Genomic DNA, 13,064 nt, shown 5'->3' on the forward strand with positions numbered 1-13,064 from the left:
AATCAAGTGACTTTGAGCAAGTTATTCAACTTCTCAGCAATACAGGTTCCATAACTGCAAGGTAAGGGAATTGGCCTTATTATCTTCCAAGGTATTATCCATCTCTAAATATCCAATCTTAAATTTGGCCATTCTGGTATTTCCTTGAATATATCTGTATGTGATGTCTGTACAACCTGGAGTTGTTCATTTCACATCTGGGCCTCAGTTTCTCATTTGTAAAATGAAATAGTTTTCCTAAATGGCCTCTAAGGGCAATTATCCATGCCTTCCCTTCCTGTACAATTCTTGCCCATGCCACTGGCCAAATTGTCTAAAGAGGATATACTCTAGGATCAAAAGACCCAATGAAATATGACATAATATGATTAGTCATAACTAGCGAGTTTGGCCTCCCACAAAAATCACACAAAAAGTTTCCTTAAATTAATTTTTTTAAGATTAAATTCCACTGGAGTGGGGCAGGGGGAGGGAGCAGTAAACCCTGGGACACAAGGCCCCCTAGTGGTAGAAATCCGAAGATACCAATCCTTGATGGGAAACAGAGACCCTGGGATAGTGAAGGACTGCTGATGTGAGGCGACTAATGGTGAAACTAATTTGGTGATGGTGAAAACTAATTTTTTTCAAATACTATTTTGGATTTTATAAAACATTTCCAAAAGAAGATATTAGAAATGTCTTAGAAAAAACAAAACATATTTGGCAACATTTATTTTTGTATTACTGTCACTACGCATTTCTCATAGTATAAAACAGAGTACGGGAATATATGGTGGGGGGCATCACCTGTAGTATGGAAGCTGAGTCGGGAGAAGTGGGAGAAAGGAAGTATCTTGTCTGGTAGCCTCCTAATTTAATTCTTTATTCTTGTCAAATTCTAAGATTACTTATCTCTACTTTGCTGAAAGATTTCAAATACCATCAATTCTAAGTTGTTTTTTTTTTTTTTTTTTTTTTTTTTTTTTTGCTGTGGGATAAAGCTTTAGTCACCTGTCTTAGTAGGTTTGATATAAAGGTTAACAAAGTGTCTCTTTCCTATTTGATATAAGAGATAGAGAATTGGAGTTGGAATCAGGATGTCTAGTTCAAATCCTACCCCAGACACTCAATGTGTAAGCCTACACAAACATCTTTCACCCTCAATTTCCTTATGTCTAGAGTGAGAGTACTAATAACACGTAAATCACAGAGTTGCTTAGAACACCAAATGAAATTATATACACACACACAAACACACACGTAGATTTGTGTCTATATATTGTACTTTGCAAACCTTAAAGTGTAAGAAAAATGTTAACAAATATTTTAGTGATTATTATTAAAGTCAGAAATAATGACATTTATGATAATGCTTGGGAAATAAAGGATCCTAGGAATATTTATATTGAGATCATGAATCCACTGAAAGAGTTAAGGCTAATATGTATGTGTATGTATGTATGTTCATATATGCCTATATCTATACATCTAAATATACATGAATTTTTGAAATCACTCTCAGATTTCACTACTGTAGGAAAGGAAGATGCTTTTTGATAACAGCATTTCATACTTTATTGGAAAATCCACCAAAAAAACCCAACCAGATTAGTAGTAATGATTTTAAAGAATATTTTACTGAAGCTTGTTTTTGTATTATACACCAATATTATTTTTCAATAATTCTTACTCTTATAGAAATCTCTTTTTAAGACAAAGCAAAACAAACCAACATAGACACTATGTCCAATAGCAGATGCAACAATCCACATACACTGTTTTTCTACTGGGAAAATGTGTTTTGTTAGTTCTTTAACCATAGTTAAAACATTTTGCATAAACATTGGCTTTTTAATAAAGGGACTTCAAAATATCTCTCAGAGAATTGTCTGCACAGAATTTATAGAAATGGTTGCCTTATTATGCTGAGATATGAATGAGTAAGGCAGTGGTATCTGTAGTGAAGGTAATAAATATGAATAACAAATAAATGAATTGGTGGATTCCAAAGCAACAAAGGGGGAGGACAACCCAATTTTGATAGATATCCTATAGAACAGAATTTATACAACATACTAAATAAAGGAAATAGAAGAAAAATATTAAGTGCCAATCTATGGAATCTATCAGCAGAAACAGTAAAGATGAGGGCATGACTTAGGTTCTAATCCTATTTCTGCTACATGCTACTTATATGACCTTAGTAAAGTAACTACAGTTCTTAGGTTTCTCGTTTCTAAACTGAGTGGGCTGTACTAAATGACCTCTAATATCCTTTCAGGGTAGCTAGGTGGTGCAATGGATAGAGCACTGGCCTTGGAATCAGGAAGACTCATCTTCATTAGTTCAAATCCAGCTTCAGACACTTAGTAATTAAGTGACCCTGGGAAATCATTTAACCCTGTTTGCCTCAGTTTCCTCATTTGTAAAATGAGATGGAGAGGGAAATAGCAAACCATTCCAGCATCTGCCAAGAAAACCCCCTATGAGATCATAAAGAGTCAGACATGACTGAAAAATGGCTGAACAACAATCTCCTTTCTACTACAAAATACTATAATACTATGAAAACCAAGAAAATAAAAGTTGTTGATCACAGTTTTCATATAAGGTATTATTTTTATGATCTATTAGAGTTCAAAATGTTACCCAGATCCTTTGAATTTCTCCAGTCACATAATCAACCTAATAATTTTCACTTAAGATTTCTTTTGATTTAGTGAGGACTTATGAGAACACAAATGCCAAAGAGACAAAGGACTATTTAAAACATAGCCAAGCATTTAAGCATGTGTTACTGAACGTGGAGACAGATTTGGCTGTGACTGCACTCCTATCTTCCAGACACACTTCTTAGAATTATATAGTTACATTACCTCATGATTAATTCATGGGATGGGTCTGTTTTGACTGCTTTATGCTGTTTATGTCACCATTTTTAAGAACATATCAATATTTCACATAATGTACTTTTTTTCCCAGAAGTTTTATACTACAGTAAATAACTAGGTTATAATCCCAAAAGGCAGGATATAATCAAGAAATATATTTACACATTTGCAAGGATCAATCAAGAATCAATCCATCTATCAACAAATATTTATTGCATACTGACTATGTGCCAGGCACTGTGCTGAGCCCCAGGAATGCAAAGAAAGGCAAGTATGTGAAACATTAATTATAATTTCTAATTGACTAAAATACATGTTGCTTTATTAAGTGCAAATAACACTTTATTTTGAATGGCAATTCAATATTTTTAATTGACATTTTTCAGTCTGTAGCTTGTTACATGGATAAGTGCAAGTGAGCACTTCAGATTCCTTAGAAGACTCAATTATGACTTAGTCAAAAGCATTTAAGAAGGCTGGCTGCAATTCTCTTGGGATTTCTACTGTTTTGTAATGCATGGATGGAATTACAGAATGGCTCAACTGTTGGATAGTGATATACTAATAAGAGAACTGAATTAATAAATGTATTCAAGCATATTAGAGAGTAGCAAAGTATATAGGAAATAGGATTTAACTTGGTAATAGGGGACTTGGGCTTCAATTCCCGTAATGCAACCTCCTACCTACATGACCTTAGTCAATTCATTTATTGTCTCAGCCATAGTTTTCTTGTGTGAAAATTGGGGACATTAATGCTTAATATACAAAATTGTTGTGAGGAAAACATTTTTTTAAAAAACTTAATACATAAATCTGTTATTTAGGGGTCTTATGACTGAAAAAGTAAAAATATTTTTGAATAAGAAAAAATTATTTAAAACAATATAAAATGTAAAAATTCATGTGTGAATGAGAGGTAAAAGAGGGTAATCTCAAGTTTTAGAGTCATGTTTAAATCAAATCATGGGGGGAAATAACTAAAAATCACTAGACCTGGATTCTAGAGTCTTTTTTGACATTTAGTTTGGGGAATTTAGCCAAAATAACTCAATGTTTCTGTGCCTCAGTGTCATTAATAATCATATGAAGGTAATTATATATGTACATATATATTCACACAAATACATACACATTTGTGTTTGCGTAAACTTATGTACACAGAATTATCCCTTCCACATCATGAAGGTTAAGGGTGCAGCCCCCCCTCCATGATCTGGAAAATCCATGTACATTTTTTTTTGCCCTCCCTTTGGACTAGGGAAGAAGTCTGAATTTTTCTTTTTCTTTTATGGGGTATTTATAGTACCTTATTATAAAATCTGGGTTAAGTATTTGGTCATAGGTTCTGTGTCTTTAGCTGGTCTTCCATCTCCTTCCACTGACTTCCACAAACCACCAAAATTTTCATTTAATTTCTTATGTTAACCTGCCATATATCAAAACCAAAATGGGGAATGTCCTGGTGTGGAATGGATAATAGTATATACATACCTTCTACTACATTATTTCATAGGATTGTTTTGAGGATAATTTAAGAAATATAGCAGAAAATGCATGGAAAATTTGTGTTATTCTGATTAAGAATAAAGGGCAAATTGACCAGGATAATATAAAGAATTATCTGGAGCTCCCTGGGATAGGTGAAACAAAGTGGGCAATTATATTTAATTATATAATCTTTTGCTGGTTATTGATTTTATGCTTATCCCTCAAACAGCTGAGAGACTCGTTTGCTTAGAGCATTGCTAATTAACAAATAAAGAATTTGTTCAAGTAGAACACATATCATGAGAAGATGCAGGAAGCCCACTAGGTATAAAGTAAGTATTACTCAGCATTTCCCAGACTGAGCACCCTAGATAAAAGAACATATGCAGGAAATAGACACATTTACTAAAGAAAATTATCTAAAAAGATTTACCCTCCCCCCCACCCCACAAAAAAGACTAAGGGTATCAGTTCAGAGAAGAGTGGGGGATCAGAAGTCTACATTGACCTTAAGAGAGTAATGATGGTGTTTCTTCCAATACCAAGGAATATCTATTGTGTGACTGGACAAAATTTTATTTGGTCCTAAAGATAGTTAAAGAAAAAGGCATCTTTGTACAGTAGTACAAGTTGTTTCAACAATCCGGCTAGCAGCTTCCATGGGGGCGTAAGATCCAGCAACAGCCAGCACCCAGAAAGCTGCCAGCATGCTGCAAAAGCACAGGTTCTTTTGATCTGCTTAACTAAGGAAAGCTATGTGAAGGGATTGACAAGCTTACTTTTAATTCAGCATACAAATATCATTCATGTAGTTCAGGGGAAAAAGCCAGGACCCCGAACTTCAGAACAAAATACAAAGTACAAACATCAACAGACAGACCTTGTCTGATTCAAATCCCAATACATAGTTACCAGAGATCAACAAAGTCTCAGAGGGTTCCTTAGCTACAGCTGCCCAGAGTCTTTGCATCAGCACCACCACGAGTGAGAGCCCTCAACAAATTACAAACAGACAGGCCCAATACAATTCACAGTTACCAACATCTAGGTTCAGCCTGGGAGCTCAGAACAAGGGCTGGCCCAGAGTCACACATGCCACCACTGCTGTGGGGAAGAGCTCCAAAGAAGAGAAAGCCAACCCCTGGTTTTATATCTTTTTCAGCATCAGGGGTGAGTCACACATTCGACTCACCCACGTGACCTAAAATCATCTCAAAGAGGCGACTTAAACCTACGTGGTCTAAAAGCCTCTGCTGTCCCCCACATGTAAACTAGGCCCTCCCTTGAGTTAGCCCCGCCTTGGGCCCCACCTTAGTTGCCAATCCACACCCACTAAGGTTTTACACCTAATAGGGGTTTGGGCCTGGGGCTTAGCACTTAGTAAGACTCAATGAAATACACTGAATTACTCAAAGCAAACAAAAGCCAAACTCTTCAAGGGCACTTGGTTGAACTAAGTGCTAAGGAGCCCATTTTGCTTACCAACACACAAGTACAGCAGGTTACTAGATGGAATTAAGTATTCCTTAAGAGAATGGATCAAGCATGTCAATGAGGAAGCAATGAAGGAAAGAAAATTAAAGAAACAGAAGGGAAAAGGATCAGGGGTCAAAAGATTGGAAAGCAACCAACTGTGACACAGAGAAGGAGAGGAAGAAGGAAGAATACTAAATATTTGAAAATATGTAGTAGGTATGAACTTCTTCCTCAAATGGGGAGAGGTAAACATTCTCAGGAGGAAGAAGTCTCTTGTAGAACAAAGAATTGCAATTTGGACCCACAGTCACCCTATAATAATAGAGGAAGAAGAAATCAGTAGTGGTGCATTGTGACTGCTAGGTTTTAAGGTGGCTATATGCAGATGTGCCATATAAACAACAGTTGTTGTTCAGTCTTTCGGACATGTCCAACTCATCATGATCCCATGGACCATAGCACGCCAAGCCCTAAGCCCCCTCTATCTCTTGAAGCCTGTCCAAACTTAATATTCGTTGCTACCATGACACTATCTATCCATCTCTTCCTCTGCTCTCCCCTTCTCCTTTTGCCTTCAATCTTTCTCAACATCACAGTCTTTTCCAATGAGCCCTGTCTTCGCATTATGTGGCCAATGTATTTAAGCTTTGGCTTAACTATTTGATCTTCCAGTGAATAGTCTGAATTGATTTCTTTAAGTATTGACTGATTTGTTCTTCTTGCTGTCCGAGGGACTCTCAAAAGTCCTCTTCAGCATCACGATTTGAAAGCGCTGAATCTGCAGTGCTCAGCTTTTCTTAGAGTCTCACTCTCACAGTTATACATTGCTGCCAGGAAAACCATAGCTTTGACTACACAAACCTTTGTCAGCAGGGTATTATCTCTACTTTTTAGCATACCATCCAGATTTTCCATAGCTTTCCTTCCAAGGAGCAAACATCTTCTAATTTCATGGCTGCAGTTGCCATCTGCAGTGATCTTTGAGCCCAGAAATATGAAATCTGACACTGTTTCAATTTCTTTTCCTTATATTTGCTAGGAAGTGATAGACCAGTTGCCATGATGCAAATTTTTGGATGCCATTTTTTGATGTTAGGCTCCAAGCCACCTTTTACACTTTGCTCTATCACCCTCATCATGAGACTTCTTAATTCTTCATTTTTTGGCATCAGAGCAGTATCACATGCATATCTGAGATTGTTGGTATTTCTCCCAGTAACCTTAATTCTAGCTTTGATTTGTCCTGCCTGGCATTCCTCATGGTGTACTCTGCATATAGATTAAATAAAGAGACAATATAAAGCCTTGTCATACTCCTTTTCCAATCTTAAACCAATCAGTTGTTCCATGTTCAGATCTAACTGTAGCCTCTTGGCCCACATACAGGTTCCTCAGAGACTAGTGAGATGATCTGGTAATCCCATATCTTTGAATATTTGTCACAACAGACAAGCCTCCTATTTTCCAGGTAATATATTGAAGACATAACAGAGGACCTTTTGAGACTTGTCTCACATGGTAACCATTCCCCATTCCTGATGCTTAAAGTAGGTACAAATTATTCCACCAAAAGAAACCTATAAAATATTCCTAAGGATTATAAAATGGTTGGCAACACCCTAAGAGCCCCAGGAGTAGAGTTTTCCTCCGTAGTATTTATTATAGAAAAGAGAAATTCAAAGGGAAGGGCTGACTTGAAAAGAGAATGTCTGGCTAAGAAAAAAAATGCTGCCTGAAAATGAGATTTGGATTTCTCTAGTATGACTTTAAAAACAGGAATAATGTGCTCTCAGCTGCCTTGGAGTATATTACAGAAAGGACGGACATGCATATACACACATAAGCATACAATTCTGAGCGATTTCTGTTTATGATGGTGTATGTTCATCTCTTCTCTTTTCTCCATCTTTCCCTTCCCCTTCTCTTTCCTCTCTTAGTTATTATTCTTATTTTTCCATTTCTCTCTCTCTCTCTCTCTCTCTCTCTCTCTCTCTCTCTCTCTCTCTCTCTCTGTGTGTGTGTGTGTGTGTGTGTTTCATTTTAGGACAGAGCCTTACAATTATCAAGGCAATCATGATCCTTTTTTACAAAGCTTTGCACATTTGGGTTAAAGGTAAGCCTAAGAACCTGGCTCACCCATCACAGGAAGTCTAGGCCAGTGATATCAAATGGAGAGATCCCTGTAAGTCATGTGTTGACTTAGAAAATCACAAATTAACATTAGTTTGCATTGTGTCTTTAGTTTACTAGACATTTCACAATTACATCTCAATCTAGTTCCTTTCACAATTATGGCCCAAGTTTGATGCCTCTGGCCTAAGCCATCACACATTGTTGATCATTTTGGGATAAACTAAGAACTATGTATCTTGGACATTGTTTTCAGTTCCTTAAGAGTTTAATGTACCAGAGGAGGAACAGCAGATCCCCACCTCCTCACTCCCACCATGTCCAACCCTCTACCAAGATACGTAAAAGATGATTGCAAGGGAATGTAAACAAAGGATGTGTAAATAAAAATTAATCAATATTATAGTCTAAAAAAATCTGTTTAACACTGAAGATCCACTACTGGACCCTCAGGGCCCTGAAGAAGCTCTATACATTATGAATTCAACTTCTTATCACAGGGGTAGGAGATAAAATATCATAAGAGGTCAATACCTGGTCATCAGTGCTCCAGCTTCTAGCAGCACATTACTTAAAGAAACTAAACAGGTGACTGTAGGCCAGAAATCCCTTTTTTCATTTTGAGATTCATTTTCTACTTCTTTCCTTCCTGGAAACAATAGTTCTCTTTTCTTCATGGCTATGATTGACTTGAATCACCAACTTTTGCAGTTCAAAAAACCTATTTCTCCTTGCTTTTCTGGAAATGTTTTATAGCTAGAATCACCTCCATTCTAACACTCACTCAGTGTTAGGAAGGACAATGACTGACTATATCCCAATCACTTTTCTCTCCATCTCTTCATCTTCAAAACCTTTGTCAGTCTATGTTGATTTAATATTCACCTACCTCCATCCCAGATTGTCTTTATTTCATCTGTAACTGAGGAAGAAGGATAGTTTTTTTAAAATATATCCATTGGTCAACAAACATCTATTAAACATCACATTCCAGGAACTCTACTAAGCACAGATATGCAACAGTAATATAAGCAGTTTGCAAACAAAATTACATTATAATATCTTATCAAGAACTAACATGATTGGGAGATAGGAAGCAGAGAAAGAACATTAATAGAGAATTAGTAAGGAATCAAAGACTGATTTTGTCACTTTCTTTTACTATGGATATCTTTAGTACTTACATACAAATCTCCTCATAGTCCTGGCCACCATATCATTAAGAGTTACCAAGAACATCACCTTTGGTATATATGTTTCTGGTTGCCAAATCCTGTTCCTAAAGATACTCAACTCTAACTGAGTTCATGAATTAATATTCCTCAAGAGACAATGTGACAGCAAAAACATTTTCTCTAAAGTGCGTTTATCTACATGAGCTACAACAATTTTCTAATGTTATGTCTTTTTTTGGTAATGACCTTTTTGTGATCAAAAGCCAGGCCCAGGAAAAGGAGCAAGGAACTTAGAGTAACAGGCCTTGAGTTTAAATCTCAGGTCTACCACTTACTACCTATATAACTCTGGACTAGTTACTTAACCTTCTGGCCCTCAGTTTCCTCATTTGTTAAATGGGGGAGTCAAACTAGAGGGTCTCTAAGACTTCTTTCAGCTCTTGATCTATGATCAAAAGATATTATATTATTATGTTTCTTTAAGTTTTGTTATATATCTCATCTCCTTGCTCCATGGGTTGCCATGGCCAAATAATTCGTTCAGTCAGGGGCCACCTTCCTGATAATGAGTCTCTCTCTTTACATTGCAATATAAGAGTTTGTGCAGGGGAATGAGGGCATTGTACTGGAGTGGATGGGGGCACAGAGCCATGGATTTAGGAACACAATCTTTTATGAGGAGATTTTCAGTACAGAAGTCTTCCAAGAGAGTTTCTATATGTGAATGTCAATGGCATGACATTGCATTAACAAAGAGGGAGAGACAGGGACTAGATGGAGATTCTTAATCTCCAGAGTCATAGTGGATATCATCAAACTGACTATCAGTTTGATACTATCTGATAACTGATAGAATCAATAGAGGAAGCTACTCTTGGTCAACCCTAACCTTCCCACTAGCCCTGTTCACAATATTACCCCAATCTGTTCTCTCTTTAATCCTCATTCAATAAAATCTGAAGGTTTTTACTGAATTTCTTCTAACCCAAATCCATTTACTAACCATTTTTTATTTTGTCAAGTTTGGCTTCAACTATTTTAGTACTTCACCCTTAATCTTTTCCTTCTTTCTCCTCTCTCCACCTCCCTCCCACCACCACCACCATTTTAGGAAATAAATATTTTTCATTTTGTCAGTATAGAAATGGCCCTTCAACATGATGGTCATTTATTTCCCAGCAGACAGGATTATATTTAAGTGAAATAGATAGTGTATAGGCATTAGGTTTCATATCAAATATCTAAAAAGCATGGGGGACTTCAAGGAGTCCTTGTTAGAACTTAACAAAGAGTTTTAATAAAAGTCAGCATGATTTAGTGAGAATATCTGCATCCTAAAGATAGTAGGATTTTTGTTCTGAAGGCCTGGTAGAAATTGGAGAATGTCATTAAAGTGACTGGCTTGAATCACGCCTAGGATAGCTATGTTAAGGTATTGCATGCTGCAGAATGAATGCATTTTGGGGTGTGTATTCTGCACCAGCTTCACTAAATAATATAAATGTGACTGAAAAGAGAGCATGTAAATACATATCATTATGCATACTTCAAAAGAGATTTGCCATTTGACCTGATTTAGAAATATTGTTTCCTAATTATAGAATACAAAAGCCATATCTTCAGAATTTGACATTGTACAAAAGGTACTCAAGGAAAATGCAATCCTGTTCAACATTTAAAGGTTTATAATTAAAGTGCTGTCCCTTGATCAATTGTAGTTTGTTCACGATGCAAATTATTCACCTTCAAATGTCTTTAACAAAGATAGATGGGAAAAAGGAGGAATAAATAGCCAAGAATCTCATCTGAATGAATGCTTCATTCAGTCACAATACACATATCCATCCATCCACACAGATTTTGGAAACCCCTGATATCTGTGAGCAAATAAAAAAATAAAACAAAACAAATTTTTTTGACAATGGTCATATAGAGAAGCAGTGTGGGATAGTGGATAGAGTTCCTGGCCTTGAAACCAGAAACACCTGTGTTTAAGTCTTTTCTCATACATATTGGCTAAAGGATGAGCAACCTGCATTAGCAGAGGAAATTTTCTCACCTGGAAGTTCTCCATACCAATGAAATCACAGGTCCAGTCCCTGTTCCTATCCCCACTCAAAGGCTCCAATTTTTACATTTTCTTGGGGAAAGGAGAGTAGTGGATAGAAAGAGTGCTGAATCTGAAGTCAACAGATTTGGGTTCAAATTCCCACTCCCCTACTTATTCTGGGACTGTGAGTGGGGTTCCTCACAAATCCAATACAAGCAAGTGTTTCGTAAGTACATAATATATGCAAGATGGGAGCAGTGAAGGGCTGCGAGTATTAAGCAGACTTCAAAGTTAGCAAGACAGCTTCAAGTCCTGGCTTTGTTACATACTGACTGATCTGGAGCAAATTACTTAACTCCTCAATGTCCCAGGAAACCCTAAGCATGTAAATTACAGAATAGTAGCTGATTTCCTTTGTATAACTCCTATGCTATCCTTATGAAGTCATAGGTGTAAATACAGCTTTCCACATGAAAGGATGTCACTATGCCAAGCAGTGGGGATACAAAGACAAAATTTTAAAAAATAATAATCTCTGATCTTAGTTTTCATTCTTCTAATCTGCCTCAGTCTTAGTTTCATCATCTGTTAAATGGATACAATAATACCCATATTATCTATTTACAGAGTTGTGAGGTTCAGATAGAATGTACATATAAAAAACAAAAAAATCACTAAAGAAAGATGACTATTATAATATTTTTAATCCACTTGATATATTTCATGTAGGATTGATTAACCAATTCCAAATAGCTCAAATACAATTGAACTGAATTCCAATGCAGTTTAATGAAACTATTGGTTTAAAATATAGAACCCCTGACACTTTTGACCAAACACAGAAGCTCTAGATTCTTTTATTTTTGTAAACCACCATTTACTGAACCAATGGCACAATATAAAATGAAAAGAATGAATTGTAGCAAAAGTTCAATGCACAAAAACATTTCCCCAATCCCTTGAACTCAGAGTAGTCAATCACAGATTGCATGTCTCACTATTGGCTCCAGAAAGGAAAAATCAACATCTCAAAGCCCACAGATCTGCATACATGTGGATAGACTCTATGTGAATGACACGGATTATATCACTGTGAACAGATATCCTTCAACTTAAGTAATCATTTTTAAAAATTAGGTTTTTGTCCGATGAATTGTAAATTAGAAGTCAAACAGAACTAGACTATGTTGATGGTAGACAAGGAATCATGACACACATGACCTTTTATAGAACCAAACCTTTGACTCTGTTTTTCTTGACTGTTCTAATTTGGTTGATGTTGCTTCTATTTCTTCTGTAGGTATGAAAGTAAATGACTCTTCTTTCGGGCTAGATTTAGATCAGCTATTTATAAACGTTCTATGTTAATTATGGGTATGACCTATGCAGCTACATTTTTTGCTCCCTCATTTTCATCTCTTACAGTGTATCATCAAATGTAAAGGAAAAGGTAATAATTTGTTTGTCAAATGTCACATGAAAGGCAATCACCTGTAGATTTCTTCAGACATACTACACTTTCCATAAGACTGTGTGTACCTAACATATTTTTTTCCTGTGTGGGTCATGAAACTTTTTGGCTGTTTGGCAAAGCCTATGGATTCCTTTCTCAGAATAATATTTTTAAATGCATAAAATAAAATACACAGATTCAGAAAAAATAACCAAAGGGTAGCAAAAATAAAGACTTTTCCCCCCATCCAAATTCATGGAAACTCTGGAATCTATGCACAGACTTATGGGTGGTCTATGGATCCCAAACTAAAAATCCCTAAACTAGCTTTAAAAAAAGGAAAAAATGGATTAGGAGGGGGATAATATGCCCATATGCAATAATGACCCCTAAATAACATTATGTAGATATTAAAA

The sequence above is a fragment of the Trichosurus vulpecula genome, chromosome 2 (genome assembly GCF_011100635.1).
Source record: "Trichosurus vulpecula isolate mTriVul1 chromosome 2, mTriVul1.pri, whole genome shotgun sequence".
Lineage (NCBI taxonomy): Eukaryota > Metazoa > Chordata > Mammalia > Diprotodontia > Phalangeridae > Trichosurus > Trichosurus vulpecula.